The 14,393-nt window shown below is 40.8% G+C and overlaps 1 long non-coding RNA gene across 1 annotated transcript in view; it reads right to left on the bottom strand.

Annotated features, from left to right (window-relative positions):
- Nucleotides 1–1,267: 1,267 nt before the first annotated feature.
- LOC117352293 overlaps nucleotides 1,268–14,393 on the bottom strand; it is an 86,074-nt gene continuing 72,948 nt past the window's right edge. The window contains exon 4 of the long non-coding RNA XR_004537642.1: nucleotides 1,268–1,375. This is a non-coding gene — a long non-coding RNA (uncharacterized LOC117352293). The remainder of the gene's footprint in view (nucleotides 1,376–14,393) is intronic.

Genomic DNA, 14,393 nt, shown 5'->3' with positions numbered 1-14,393 from the left:
TAAGAATGTATAGTTATAATATCTGTGAAATATAGTAGGATACTAATTGCAGTTATTCACAGAGTAATATTGTATATTTCCCAATTATTGTTCAGTTTAACAAGCTTGTTAGGCATGATATCAGAAGTTGTCATGTAGATACACCTTATTAGCAGGTATTCCAAGTTTCCAAGTTCATTTATAGTTTGATATAACAACCATCTACATGTATCTGGTCAGTTTACAATGCTAAAAATTTAGATAATAAAATGAAAAATTAAAATGGTTGGGGTGACTGACACAGATAGATACGAGAGGGGTTTGGGTAGGGGAAGTTTTGAAATTACATCAAAAAATAAAATTAAAGGGAGGTACGAGGGGAAGGTGAAAAACAGAGAGGAGAAAGGGGTCGCTTCATAGAAGCGGTTCTCATGGCTAGGTAAGCTTAAAGGAACATAAGAGGTTCAGTGGTGAAAGTACTGCAGTCTCCAATTTCTTTTATGTTGTTATGGTTATCTGCCACCTGGCTATTACTAGTTATTAAGGGTGAACTTTACCACATGATAATATTCCAGTGTACAGCACCACTGGCTGCAAATTATATTCCCCCTCCCAGTATCACTTCAGCATACAGCACTGCCAGTTCCAAGTTTCCATCCTCCCACCACCTCATCAACAAGCTAGTTTATAGCCCCACCGTTTCCAAGTTTCAGTGATTCTTTAACATTCAGATCCCAAATTACACAAACATGGAGACACATCATCCACGCTACAAATTATATAAATACCCACAAGGCAGTTCCCAAAGTGCTATGCGACACACACACACACTACCCCCATCCCTACCCCTGTAGTCCCTCAGCTTATGGCCTCATGAGTTTGATCTCTCGCATGAATTTCTACTGGAGATTTGTTCACATCACAAATCCAGCATTAGCTTCTGCCTTGAAAATCAAAAAGAAAAAATTATAATCAAGTCCGTTTATTTCTAGAATCCTCTGAAATTAAGTAAGTAAATGTCAATACATTGGAAAGCTTGCTCTCTTTTCTTTAAAAACCCAAATGTCTTATCTGGACTTTCTGAATCACAAGCAGCATAGAACCATGTCATCGTGCTTTCTGAAACATAAAGCCACCTGTATCTCTTTCTAAGGCAGTAGGATTTATACGAGTATATGAGTTGGAGACGGCACATTTTCTGGCTTGAGTCAGAGAGATTTTTTCTTTTTTATAAGCTCTGTAAGAAAGGCATTTAAAGCACATTTTAGAACCTTGGAACACTAGAAACTGAAGTGTGTACCTGTAGTCCTTGAAGCTAGGAAGGCTGTCTTCTGCTATAAGTACTTCACGCTGTACCGTAGTGGAAAAACAGATTCAGCCTGTTCACAGCCAATACCTATTAAAAAATAAACATGCCTAAATCTCAAACCACCAATGCAGTTAATTAAACCTGATTACCAAAATAAACTATCAGAAACAATTACTACAGCAGTCCCTGTTAATGACTTTATTGCACTGTGTTATAATGTATGACACAAACATTTGGGGGATTCTTTCAGTAGTCACAGAAAAGGGATTTTATACAATTATTCCAGATGTGGAGAATTTGAGTGTGTGGTGCAGTGGTTAAAGCTACAGCCTCAGCCCACGCTGTTCCCTGTGACCCTGGGCAAGTCACTTAATCCTCCATTGCCCCAGGTACATTAGACAGATTGTGATCCCACCAGGACAGACAGGGAAAATGCTTGAAGTACCTGTATGTAAACTGCTTTGAGTGTGGTTGTAAAACTACAAAAAGGCAGTCTACAAGTCCTAATCTCTTTCCCCTTTCCCTAAAAAAGCACCCAGTGTATGGCTAATAATCTATTATGAAATTCTTCTCAAAAAAATGGTCCAGATCATTTTTAAATTCAGCTGTAGTACCAGCCTTGATCACATTCCCTAACAACAAATCCAATAAATTTATTGAGTTAAAAATATTTTTCAGAACTTGAATTAAATCTGCATCTTATTAGTTTGACAAAATCTCCTCTAACCTTAGTTTTGCTGACAGAGAAAATAACCATTCCCCATTCACTTGTCCTGCAACATTCATGCTTTTGTGCATTTACAGCATGGGTCCCCTATCAGTCAACTCTGCTCCTACCTAGACTCCTACCCTATTCAGCCTTTCATCATAAGAGCTGCTCTATTACCTTTTGCCCTTCTCTGCGGATTTTTCAAGATGAGATGAACAGAAATACACAATACTCAAGATATAATTGCAGGGCTACCCTTTGGGGGGGTTGGGGGTGTCCAGCAGGAGAGACTAGGAATCCCTCCTGCCGGCAAACTTTCAGGAGGAGTGGGGGGTTTTCAGCAGGAGAGATTGTTGCCGGGGGGGGGGGGGGGGTCGAGGCAGGTTCTGGCAGAAGTCTTCGTGGGGGAGAAGAGGGGGCATGGGTTGCCTGGGATACTAAACTGATGCTTTAGCAATTGGAGGAATTGATTCAGATGATATTTGCAATGTCTCTCCCAGATATTTCTTCAATATTTCTTTTTTTTTTAATTATTTATTTATATTTTTCAATTTACAATTCAAGTTATCACTTGTACAGAAAAATAAAGATAAGCCAATAAAGTACTAATATAAACATTTCTGCTCCCAAACTTGTTACAAGAAAAATCATTATAGCTTAACTTCAACTCTAGTCCACTATATGGATCCAAGGCATACATAGAGGATGATTAAAGTAATTTTAACAAACTAAGTTGTTATATAAAAGAAAATAGGCCCTTTAGGCAGAGACAGGTCAACAATAATCAATTATCCTCTTATTCCCCCTTAAACCTGAGGTGCTGTAGACAAAAATGTTGTCAATTGGCTTGGATCAAAGAAAACATATTTTTTCATACTATATTGTATAACACATTTACAAGGGTGTCGAAGATAAAAAGTCGCCCCCAAAGCTATAACCCCTGGTTTTAGAAGAAGAAATTCACGTCTCCTTTTTTGTGTTTCTCGAGCCAGATCTGGAAAAATCAATATTTTAAGTCCCATAAATTTCTTAAGTCTATTTTTGAAGAAAAGCCTAAGCAACCAGTTTTTATCCAGTGTCGCTGGAGTAACCATTTCTATATCAGAACGCTCCAATATTGCAGTAACATCTAACGGTTGCTGGTCCTTTTCTTGTAAGCGCTGCTGTTCCTCTCTTTTAATAGGTAGATAATAAGCCTGCGTAAGAGGTGGCAACATATCTTCAGAAATTTCCAATATTTCCATCATGTAACGTTTCACTATGTCTCTCGGTGATATTGTTGCAATCCTCGGAAAGTTAATTAATCTGAGGTTATTATTTCTAGAGGAATTTTCTAAGGATTCCAGCTTCCTTCTCAAGTTAGTATTATCTTTTATTAGTGTTTCTCTAATTTGTTTAGAAACTTTTAACTCCTGATGAATATTTTCTATGGAGCTTTTAGACTCATCAAATTCAACTTTTAAATTCCCCATTGTAACCTCTTGAACTTTAAGTCTTTCTTCCAACTGGCTCAGTTGGGGTTTCACAGATTTTGCCAAATCTGCCACCAGATCCCAAAGAGAGTCCAGGGTTACCTCTCTGGGTTTTTCAATATGAAATGCATTAATAAAATGAGAAGTCTCACCAGTTGAAGTTGATGTTCTTTCTTGAACAGCATTTCTCTGGTTCCAAATTACCCCTTCAGTTGTTGTACTCTCAGTCTCTTCCAAACTCTCCTGAAAAGAAGAGTTAGTCTCCAGTCTCCCCTCTCTGATATCTGTGGCCTCCGGAGGATAGCACTGCTCATGCTCCAACAGCACTTCCTCTCGTGGGGAGCTGGTAACCTGAGGCGGAGGGGGAGGTACTCTGGCGTCGGGGCTTAATGTTGTTTCTAAGCCCAAGGAGTTGGCATCCGTTCCGCTCCGGCGCGACTCCAGCGGGACCCTCGACGCCCGGGGTGTCTCCTGCATACGTCGGAGGATCTCCTCAATGTTGCCGAACACCGCTGCACCAGGCTGCCGCGAGGCTCCAGCGGCACTGCGTCCTCTTCGTTTCGGCATGAAGAAGGGAGCAGATATCTCGGGCAGCGGATTAAAAGTTGTTGGAGGTGAGACTCTTCGGCGTGTTACTCAGCCGGTAGGGTCTGCGGCCATCTTGGATCTGTCATTTCTTCAATATTTCAACAGGCGATAACATTGGTGATTGTGGAAAATTCAATATCCTCAAGTTCAATCTGTGTTCACAATTTTCCAATCTCTCCAATTCTTGATGAATATTCAAATTATCTTTGATAACAACTGATTGAACAGATTGCTGGGCTTGATGGACCATTGGTCTGATCCAGGAAGGCTGTTCTTATGTTCTTATCATATCACCCCTGAGCCATCTCTTCTCCCAGCTGAAGAGCTCTAGCCACTTTAGCCTTTCCTTTCAGTTGTAGGCACTGATGGTTTCTTCCTGCAGGATCACAGCAGCACAGTGGACCAGATTTACCTGGGATATCATTATACTTCAGACATGGTACACACAGATCCACAACATAATTACAGTACAATGAATAATAAATCTTTATTTTTATACTGCAACACCTCTCAGTTCTATGCGGTTTTCAATAAAGAGAAGTTGTACAACGTAGTGATAGTACATCAGTAACATGAAAATTCAATACAAAATCGATAAAAACATCAGACAAATTTATCAAATAGTCAAGTCAATGTAACACACACAAACACTGCTCCCCCTGAAGGATAGGGGGATTGAGGGGTACAGATACAAGTAGATATAGATTAGGAAGAGTATAGATAGAAGAAAAAGGGTATTAAAGGGCTAAGTCAAGGAACACTTGACAGGTCATGGACCTGATGGGCCGCCGCGGGTGCGGACTGCTGGGCGCGATGGACCTTTGGTCTGACTCAGCGGAGGCAAATTCTTATGTTCTTATGTTCTCTCCAAACACTACTAAAATGCAATATTTGAAGGTGTAGCACAGGTCACTTGAAACAGCTACAGTTAGGGCAGCAAGGCGGCAAAAACATTATTAAAATAAAATAAATACAAAAAACTGATATGCATGACTTGAGGCAAAATTCATAAGCTGGTAAAAAGAATAAAACTTGTTATAGTCATTAACAATGGAAGATCAGGCTTATCACTCTTTCTGGCATTTAATTAACCAGTAGTTTAAGAGGGACATTACCACACTTATGAATAATCCACAGCCTTCCACCATATAGCAATATTCTTAATTTTATCACTGCTATGTGCATAAATTTTGAAAGACGTTATTAACAAAACAAAAATTACATCTTTAGCATAAAACAAAATTATGTTTTCATACCTTTTAGCCAAATGAAAAATGGTTATAATGAACATGAAATATAAATGCATTTATTTTTATAAGTTCTAATGCTGCTTTTGCAAGGTTAGAAATATAATTCTGGCTGTTATGTTTGTTTACTTAATGTGCAAGCCTCTGTCAAGCACAATTGGAATATTCAGGAATAGGTAGAGATAAACATACATTCTGTTCTTTTTTTAACTGATGGGTGGTTATGGAGATAAAAAGCCACTACAAAGGATGTAACCAATAGCAAAAATGTGGAACTCACTTCCCATTGTAATTTGCACATGAAACTGTTTCTCAAAAATTTAAAACATGGATTTTTAAGACATACCTACCAGGGATTCAAAAAGACTTGAGCCAGATGCACTAAAGCCAGTGATCGTCGCTAAACCTGTTTTAACAGTTTTAGTGACAAATGTATTTGTCGACCCGATGCAGAAAATGGCTTACCGCCTGGATTTCTGCATGATCGCTTATTCCTAAGGTGACCATACGTCCCGTTTTACACGAGACTGTCCTGTTTTAGATTCCCTGTCACATTGTCCCCACACATAGCTTCGGGACACCAAAATGTCCAGTTTTCAAGGACAGCATCCCAAAGCTGTACACGGGGACAACGGAACAGGCAATCGTTTACCATCCCTTCCTGCCGCACACAAAAAAAAGCCTTCCTCCTTCCCTAATAAGAACATAAGAATTGCCGCTGCTGGGTCAGACCAGTGGTCCGTCTTGCCCAGCAGTCCTCTCACGTGACGGCCCTCAGGTCAAAGACAAGTGTTTTAAATGAGTCCAGCCTCACTTGCGTACGTTCCAGTTTAGCAGGAACTTGTCCAACTTAGTCTTGAATCCCTGGAGAGTGTTCTCCCCTATAACAGACTCCGGAAGAGCGTTTCAATTGTCTACCACTCTCTGGGTGAAGAATAACTTTCTTACGTTTGTACGGAATCTATCCCCTTTCAGCTTTAAGGAGTGCCCTCTCATTCTCCCTACCTTGGAACAATCAGTCTTTATCTACTAAGTCTATTCCCTTCAGTATCTTGAATGTTTCGATCATGTCCCCTCTCAGTCTCCTCTTTTCAAGGGAGAAGAGGCCCAGTTTCTCCAATCTCTCACTGTACGGCAACTCCTCCAGCCCATTAACCATTTTAGTCACTCTTCTATGGACCATTTTGAGTAGTACCATGTCCTTCTTCATGTAAGGCGACCAGTGCTGGATGCAGCACTCCAGGTGAGGATGCACCATGGCCTGGTACAGCGGCATGATAACCTTCTCTGATCTGTTTGTGATCCTCTTCTTTATCATTCCTAGCATTCTGTTTGCCCTTTTCGCCACCACCGCGCATGGCTTCATCAACTTGTCAATCAGAACTCCCTCCAGTACGGTAGCCTCTCTCCTTGCCTCCCTCCAGCGCCGATTCAACAACACCCCCCTCCCCCACTGCTGCTGCTAATTGCCACCCAGAAGCCTTCTTCCCAATGTCAATTCCGACATCGGAGAGGAAGTTCCGAGCCAGCCAGGCAGCCAGGCTCCGATCTGATTCCCACTCACCTACTCAGTGCTATCTCGCCCTCTGTCATCCCTCCTATCTGTCACATCCTCAACCTATTGCTCTCCACTGCAACTGTCCCTGATGACTTCAAACATGCCATTATCACACCCCTCCTCAAGAAACCCTCACTGGGCCCCACATGTCCATGCCACTATCGCCCCATCTCCTGCCTCCCCTTCTTATCCAAGTTACTTGAACATGCTGTTCACCGCCATTACATGGACTTCCTCTTATCCCATGCTATTCTGAATCCGCTTCAATCAGGCTTTCGCCCGCTGCATTCCACAGAAACTGCCCTTACTAAAGTTTCCAAAGACCTGTTCTTAGCCAGATCCAAAGGCCTCTACTCTTATCGTCATCCTTCTCGATCCATCTGCCGCCTTTGATATTGTTGATCATCACCTTCTCCTCGATACGCTGTTCTTGTTGGGATTCCAGGGTTCTGCCCTCTCCTGGTTTTCTTTCTATCTCTCACATCGCACCTTCAGTGTATGCAATGGTGGTTCCTCCTCCACAGCCTGCCCACTATCAATTGGTGTACCTCAAGGCTCTGTCCTGGGACCACTCCTTTTCTCAATCTACACTTGCTCACTTGGAGCGCTGATCTCCTCCCATGGTTTCCAGTATCACCTCTATGCTGACGACTCCCAGATCTAACTCTCTGTGCCAAATATCTCTACTGAAACCCAGACCAGAGTCTCAGCTTGTCTGTCCAACATTGCTACCTAGATGTCTCGTTGGCATCTAAATTTGAATATGGCTAAAACAGAGCTGTTCATCTTCCCACTTAAACCCACCTCTCCACTTCCCTCATTCTCCGTCTCTGCGGACAACACTCTCATCATTCCTGTTTTGTCTCCTTGTAATCGTGGGGTCATCTTTTACTCCTCTCTCTCCTTCACCGCCCAGGTACAACATATTGTTAAAACCTGCCGCTTCTTTTTCTATAATATTACCAAAATCCAACCCTTCTTCCGTGAGCTCATGTTACCCCTCTCCTAAAGTCACTTCATTGGCTTTCCATCTGTTTCAGACTACAATTCAAACTCCCCTTACTGACCTACAAATGTCCTCATTCAGCTGCCCCTCACTATCTCTCTTCACTTATCTCTCCCAATGATCCACCCCCATTAGCTCCGCTCAGCTGGTAAGTCCCTCTTATCTGTGCCCTTCTCTTCAACTGCCAACTCCAGACTCCATCTCTTCTGCCTTGCTGCGCCTTATGCTTGGAACAAACTGCTCAAGTCCCCACGGCAGGCTCCATTTCTGATAGTGTTCAAGGCCCAGTTTAAAGCCCACCTTTTTGAGAGTGCTTTCAACTCCTAAATCCTTTCACCTTAGGTTCTGTATCCCTAACCCTATATGTCATGTCTGTCTGTCCAAGTTTGGTTGTAAGCTCATATGAGCAGAAACTGTCTATAAATGTCAGAATGTACAACGCTGCATGTGCCTTTCAGCAATATATATAAGTGATAAGCAGTAGTAGTAATAGATAATGCTTTCTACAAACCCACAAATAAAGGATAATAACCCACTGGTTTAAGACTCATATGGCTTTTGCACTGGAAACACTGCTGGACTCAGAGTTCCATTTATAGAACAGCACTCTGTGCAGATTTCTTTCAGCACCAGTTTTTGAGCACCATTTACAGAATCTAGTCCTGTGTGTGTGTTGCCGTATTCAGCATAAGTAAATGCAATAAAGCGTATTATAGAATGTGTTAAAATTCATTCAATTTTTTCATATCCACTATGGTTTGCATTTCAATTAAGGAAAAACCTAAGGGATTATTTGGTGCATTCAAAGGAATGGTTTCCTCTGAATATCCCATTCACAAAACCTGGCCATTACAAGTCTGTTAACTGCATAGTATATCCTCATGTGATGGAAATTGTTGAATGTACCTCTCCAAATTTAAAATTTACTTATAGACAAGGGATTCTCAATGCAATCCTTGGGACAAACCCAGTCATTTGTTTATCAGGATACCTACAATGAATATGAATGAGATAGATTTACATATCCGCCTAGAACCGCAAGGCACAGGCGGAATAGAAATCCCTAATGTAATGTAATGTAATGTAATAAAATGTAGGTAGTGCATGCAAATTTATCTCAAGCATATTAATTGTGGATATTCTGAAAACCTGACTGGGTAGTTGTGTCCCACGGACTGGGTTGAAAACCCCTGTTATAGACTGTATCTACTGGCATGGATAATTTGTCCCTATAATAAACGTTATATTGGGAAAACTACTCAACCAGTTAAGCAGAGTATTACAAAACATTGTTCAGCTTTATGAATGAACAAGAGCATGTTCCTTCACTACAGAAGTGGATACAGACCTTTCAGACCATTGCTGAAATAGCTTTTTTTAATGATCGAGCAACAAACTAATTGGAAGTGAAAATTTATCCTGCTGCTTGTTACAGTGAGAACATGAATTACTTTATAGATGGAAAATTGTGATCCCAGTAACTTAAAACCAAGAGAATGAAGTGCATTTTATTAAGAATATGAGTTAGCCCTGCTATATTTGAATGAGAGCATTCATAGCATTGTTAGGGTAAAGCCATGCCACCCTAGAGTGCTATACAATGAAGGAAATTAATGTGCATATCCAAGCATGCATTGTGAAAAGAGTGCCATATTGAAAAAGTATTATTCTAATGAGTGATCTATGGCAAAGCTGCTATGCAATTTTATTTGAATATTTTGTATTTCTTGGAGAATGTTCAAAAATATTATCTTCTTTTTTTCAGTATGAAAAGTCCATGAAAAAGCCTGAATATTTAGTGAGCAGAAAAACAGCAGAAGTCCATAAAATCCAAAGGCAAAATAAACACAGTGAAGAGACCCAGGAAGGGTATGCCACTGTCCTTCCTGGTAATCTCTATCATGTGTGTTCTGCCTTTTAATATTTAGTGAAACACCCAAGGTCAGATGCAAATGTCAAGACATTGTTTATGTGGATTATGATTATAAACAAGTGTTTTTGCTGTTTTTCATCAGTGACCTAAAATCATCATGTTTCTCTTAAGGGAAAGGATAAGACAGTTCTTCTAGCTTATGCAGAATGCTTTGGATTCATTATTAAGAGTTGGTAAAGTGCTTTGTGAGTTGCGTGAACAGCATTCTGGAACAACATCTTCCCAGGTAAATAGAGGGTATGTTATCCTTCCCTCTGGGCACCAATAAGTGTGATCTCTTCATCCTGGCCTTTTTGATGAGTTGATCCAATCAGCATGAGTGTTGTTCAAATTTGGAACCCTTCTGGATTCTATACATGGAAAATACCTTCTTACATTCTCCCACATTCTCATTTACATATTCTTCAGGATCTTTTCAACAGCACCATCATGCCTTCTGTTTTTGGTTTAAGTTGTCAGAGCAAGCTCAATATCTCTGCCTTAGGCTCTTCCTCCTTCCCCAGCTGAGAAAAAATTATCTCTTCCATTTCCTTTCAAACAGATCAGTGAAGAACAGATTTTCTGGAGGAGACTATCTCATTTAATGCAGAGGAGATAGATTAGATGGGAGGTCCTTGGACAACTCCAGGACCTCTGAGACTCTGCATCATAGTACTGAGATTTAAAATTTTTGAGTTTGGAGTCAGCTAGTAGACAAGGTCTCTGTGGTGATCTCCTCTACAGTAACCAGTATTTCAGAAGAATTGCCTCACCTAATGCTTTAAAATTTGCTGGCTTATATCAGCATTGTGCCTCTTAACAGCAACAAAGTATCCAGGATATGTTCATTGTCCATACAGTTGGTGGCAGTGTAAGTACCAAGACAGAAGATATTTAAAGACCACAGAATCTTACATCCTATATAATAAAAGGCTAACTCGCGCATGCGCACTCCTATTTGTGTGCTTCCATGATCAGTAGTTCCGTGGCCTCATGAGTGCGCATGCGCGAATCCCCAGCACTTCCCTACACTCGCCGGAAGGACTGCACTGTATGAGTCCCCAGCACAAGCGTGTGGCCGACCCAGGATCGCGAGAGGATGCACCGTGCAAAGTGCTGCACACTACTGGAAGGGGAAGGACATACCGGCACAAACCTCCCGCCAGAGAGGAAGGGCTGAAGCCAGCAACAGCAGCGAATTGTAAACGCTGCTGTTGCCTGAAGCACCCGAGGCAGACGCTTCTCTCCCAGCGAGATGACTTTAATATCAAACCTCCCTCCAGCATTGGCAGCCGCAGCACGCTAAACAGGCTTTCTCCTGCAGTTGAGTCCCTCTGTTGCGTCATTCATGATGTCATCAGTGACGCGGCAGAGGGACTCAACTGCAGGAGAAAGCCCGAAGCAGCCTGTTTAGCGTGCTGCGGCTGCCAACGCTGGAGGGAGGTTTGATATTAAAGTCATCTTGCTGGGAGGGTCGCAGAGTCAGCGGGGGTTGGGCTGGGAGGGGAGAGAATCGTCTGCCTCGGGTGCTTCAGGCAGCAGCAGCGTTTACAATTCGCTGCTGTTGCTGGCTTCAGGCCTTCCTCTCTGGCCGGTCCTGCCTATTTCCTGCTTTCATGAAGACAGGACCGGCCAGAGAGAAAGACCTGAAGCCAGCAACAGCAATGAATTGTGAATGCTGCTGCTGACCAATTAAGTAGTTAAATGAGGAAAGGGAGCAGAGGGGGAGAGAATGGCTTGGAGGGAAGGAGGAAGGTATGCCAGACCAAGGCAAAAGGAAGGAGGAGATGGAGAGAGGCCATATGGAACAGAGAGAGAGAGAGAGGGCGGACACTGGATGGAAAGAGAAGAGAGGGGCAAGACAGAGGGTGAACAGTAGATGGAAGGGGTAGAGAGAGGGAGACACACCGAATGGAAGTGTGGAGGACAGGGGGAGCAGACGTTGGAAGGAGGGGGCCAGGGAAAGACACAGACAAAGAATGACAGCGTCCAAGGAGAGAGAGACAAATTAAAAAAACCAAAACAGACAGACAGACATCTACTCTAGCACCCGTTAATGTAACGGGCTAAAACACTAGTAATAATATAATTGCCATACTGGGACAGACTGAAGGTATATCAAGCCCAGTATCCTGTTTCCAACAGTGGCTAACCCAGGTCCCAAGCACCTAGCTATATCTCAAGTAGCATAACAGATTCTGTGCTACTTATCCTAGGAATAAGTAGTGGATTTCCCCAAGCCATCTCAATAATGGCCTATGGACTTCTCTTTTAGGAAATTATCCAAACATTTTATAAACCTCACTAAACTAATTGATTTCACCACATTCTCTGGCAACAGAATTTAATTACACATTGTGTGAAGAAATATGCTTTAAATCTACTACTTAGTAGCTTCATCACATGTCCCCTAGTCCTAGCGATTCACATCTACCCTATCTACTCCACTAATTATTTTATAGACCTCTATCATATCACCCCTGAGCCATCTCTTCTCCAAGCTGAAGAGCCCTAGCTGCTTTAGCCTTCCTCATAGGGAAGTCATCCCATCACTTTTATCATTTTTTTCACCCTTCTCGGTACCTCTGTAAGAAACTGAATCAAGATCAGAAAGACTACAAGGAGGGTTATGTGTATAGTTGAATGAAAACTAAAGTTGATGATGCAGGCAAAGGAGGATCTAAAAAAGTTTGGGTGGAACTTCAGAGGGTACCAGTGGATATGATGAGGAAAGTGATAAAGAGGGGCAAGCAACTTTACGAGAAAGGGTTATTCAGTCCCATGGGCTCAATAGTAGCTTAAAAATCCAGAATTGTTCATGTTGTTTATAGCTCAGAAAACTTGGTATTCTGTTTTCCACAAAGAAAATCTTCAGGCACATTTTTCTTTATGGTTTCAAGAATCTAGCTATATTGCTTCTATTACTTAAAATGGTCTATTAGTAAGTAGTATATTTGGACATTCAGGCATCACTACTGCAGTCACAGTTGCTGCCTCAGTTATCAGAGCAGAAAATTATTCTAAATGTTTCAGGATCCCTAAAGGCCAATAAACTTGACAAGACAAACGGTAGAGCCAAATGACATTTTGGGAAAGAAAGGAACCCAGATGCTTGCTATTTGTTAATGACCTGTCCATGAGTAGCAAATGATATTCAGGTATAAAATAATAAAATGAGAATCAATGAAAAACAAAGCCCAGATGTTGTCTTACTATATGATAAGAATGATATCACATATATTAAAGTGAGAACTGCAGAAGAGAGGGCTGGTGGTATCCCAAGTCATCTTTTGTGTTTCTGAATCAATGATCTAGAGATAGGAGTAACTAATGAGATAATCAAATTTGCTGATGACAAATTCTTGAAAAAGATAGGTCTTTAGGTATTTTTTGAAACATTTAACATTAGATTGCTGGTTAATATTAGTTGTTAATGCTTTCCACAGTTTTGCTGCTTGATGTGCCCATGTAGAGTTAAAAGTTCTATTGTATCTAATGTTCCTAATAACTGGATACCGAAAAATATCATTGTTTCTTAGGTTCAAAGATGGGTTATTAGAAAATTTAATGAGATATGGCATAGGATCAGGAGTTTCTCCAAACCGTACAGCTCCAAAGTATGTCTGCACCTTGAATACTTTGTACAATTCTGGTTGCGGCATCTCAAAAAATATATAGTGGAATTAGAAAAGGTGCAGAGAAGGGTAATAAAAATTATCAAAGGGATGGGATGGCTTCCCTATGAGAAAAGGCTAAATTGGCTTGAGCTCTTCAGCCTGAAGAGACAGCTCAGGGGAAACGTGATAGAGGTCTATAAAATATTGAGTAGAGTGGAGCGGGTAGACATGAGTTGTTTGTTTCCTTTTTCCAAAAATACTTGGACTAGGGAGCATGTAATGAAGCCACTAAGTAGTAGATTTAAAACAAACAAGAAAATATTTCTTCACTCAATGTTTATGTTAACTAAAATCTTTCTATACTGCCTATAAAGCCAAAAAGGATCAAAGCAGTTTACATCACAACTTAATCATATTTAAGAAAGGAACTCCATTAGAAAATAGGAAAGGAAAGAAAAGAAAGGAAAGAAATTAACATTTCTAAAACATATCCACTAAAACTGTTATTTGAAATAAATAAATCCAAATCAACACAAATCAGTACAAATTAATGCAGATTGCGGTCCCCATTCCATTATTCAATTTGAGAGAGCCATTTGAAAAAAAAATGTGCTTTTAGATGTCTCTTAAAATTTTGAAATGATTCTTCCTTCCTTAACTCTACTGGTAAATTGTTCCACAATATTGGAACTAAGTAGAAAAATGCACCATTTCTGGTTGAGGCAGGGTGAGCCTTTGAGATATGGGGGAACAGCTGCTCTATTGTCATTTAAAGATCTCAATGAACGACTAGGTGTGTAAAATAACACTAAATTAGAAAGATATAATGGTTGTATCTCAAATAATGCCCTTTGTATCAGCATCAGGATTTTAAATTTAATTCTAAATTCCACTGGTAACCAATGGTATTTCAAATATAATGGAGTTACATGATCATAGATGTGTGCGCGACCTAACAGCAGAATTGCCACATTTTGTACAATTTTTAAACATTTC

The sequence above is a fragment of the Geotrypetes seraphini genome, chromosome 19, assembly GCF_902459505.1.
Source record: "Geotrypetes seraphini chromosome 19, aGeoSer1.1, whole genome shotgun sequence".
Classification (NCBI taxonomy): domain Eukaryota; kingdom Metazoa; phylum Chordata; class Amphibia; order Gymnophiona; family Dermophiidae; genus Geotrypetes; species Geotrypetes seraphini.
The sequence above is the reverse complement of the archived record's forward strand: the minus strand, read 5'-3'. Positions and strand labels throughout refer to the sequence as shown.